At 41.2% G+C, this 1,760-nt stretch overlaps 1 protein-coding gene across 12 annotated transcripts in view; it reads left to right on the top strand.

Annotated features, from left to right (window-relative positions):
* Nucleotides 1–1,760, top strand: part of CYRIB (CYFIP related Rac1 interactor B) — a 95,526-nt gene that overhangs the window by 32,918 nt on the left and 60,848 nt on the right. The gene's annotated exons all lie outside the window — the stretch shown is intronic.

Genomic DNA, 1,760 nt, shown 5'->3' with positions numbered 1-1,760 from the left:
GGGGGGGGGAGATAATTTTCACTTTTTCAGTGAAACCAATTTTTCAAGGTCAAGAACTCAAACTTCTAATGGCAGGAGAAACAAAGTCAGTATCCTATTTTTTCATGAACTGGGATGAGTAGTGTTTATCACAGGCTGTAGATAATACTTGTTGAAAGATGCAGATCTTTTGTTATCTCCTGATCTTCATAATGACAACGTTCTGAGTTGCATCAGAGCTACATTCTGAGAATGTGGTTGGGCTGAGTGTTTAAATGGCTTTTTTATATACCCGTGTTCTGTAGGTTAATTATGGAGAGAGAACTTTGAGGAAGTTTCTCTCTAACACAGCAGCCGTGTCCTCAGTACAGGAAACTGAGCTACTGCTTCCTCCTTCACTGCAGCACCTGCTCCAAATAATTGACCATGTACCTTGCAAAGTGGCACTGCTTTAGTCTCTAAATAGAAATAGTGTGGTCATTGTTTTAAATATACTGCATTGTTGTTCAGTAACTTCAGAGAAATAAATTTGGAAAACACTTCTGAAAGTTGCAGCCCCAGAAGTGTCTCATGCTTAATGAGCCATGCACCAATTACAGTTGATTGACGTGTATCAATTTGATCTAAATCTGTGTGCAGAAAAGCAGAGTACATCCCAAGACTGAAGTGGCTCATCAGAGTAGGAAGGATGGAAACGCGTTGTCTGTTTACCTGGTAATGGGATCAGCTCTGTCTAGCTATCACATTTATAAGAAAGTGATTAATTTGTGTGTCTCGTTGCCCGTGTGTTGACTCTTTGGAAGGTGAGTCCCAAAGGCTGAATTGTTCTGATCATACAAGTAGGTAATTTGGATGATTTGAAGAGATCTGTCCTTTCTGGTGTGATGAAATGAACAATAACAGTATATTACATAAATGGAGGTAGCTGTCAAAGGCATAAACTTAGTTGTTTTCACTTAATAGTTTTGTTTGTTCTGGTTCATGTGCCAGTTACCCTGCTCTGAATTGACTGGGGAAATTGGTTCAGATACCAAACAAGGGGACTCTACTCATGTTAATCCAGGTGTGTTTGTCTTGGTGCAGTGGAGGAAACAAGACAGTGTTTCTTCTGCTGCCTAAAATAAACTGGGTGAAAGCTTTAGAGGGACCAAAGGAAACAAATATATCTCAACTTTATACTGGAAACGCTCTTTAGAAGGGCATTCTGTTGCAATAGTTGAACTTCCTACTTTCTCCCATATGTGACGTTTGTTTTTAACGAAGTAATTACAAGGAATTGGCTTGTACTAATTCACTCCTGATAAATGTGAAAGCCTTTCATTTATCTGTGGAATCCTTTGGCAGGCTTTGCTTCTGACAGACAAAAAGGTGTGCAGTCCTTCTGTCTGTGTCGCTGTGGAAAATGAGCCATGGGATTGAACTGTGGCCTGTGTCAGTGCTGTGCTCTCTTGAATGTGAAGCTTTTCCATTAAAGATATTTTTTCTTTCGGCATGGTTTGTTAGCTTTCTAAAAGGAGACCTAAGGATGTGACTCAACTTTACTGAAGGAAGGAAACATGAGATGTAGCTGTTCTCCTGTTCTGAGCTTACAGCAGACCTTTGCAGAGGGCTCAGCGCTGTTGCTAAAAAATGTAAAACATGGGAAATAAGGAAAGTGTAGCTGTGTGGATGTTGTTGTTTTTATAAAAAGAAGGTGTAGCCATTAATGCCATCTTGAATGCAAGTAAAATAAAAAGCGGGGGGGGGGGGGGGGGGGGGGGGGGGGGGGGGGGGGGGGGGGG

The sequence above is a fragment of the Lagopus leucura genome, unplaced genomic scaffold, assembly GCF_019238085.1.
Source record: "Lagopus leucura isolate 7727_CA_CO unplaced genomic scaffold, USGS_WTPT01 Super-Scaffold_100002, whole genome shotgun sequence".
Taxonomy (NCBI): Eukaryota; Metazoa; Chordata; class Aves; order Galliformes; family Phasianidae; genus Lagopus; species Lagopus leucura.
This window is presented reverse-complemented; position numbering and strand designations above follow the sequence as displayed.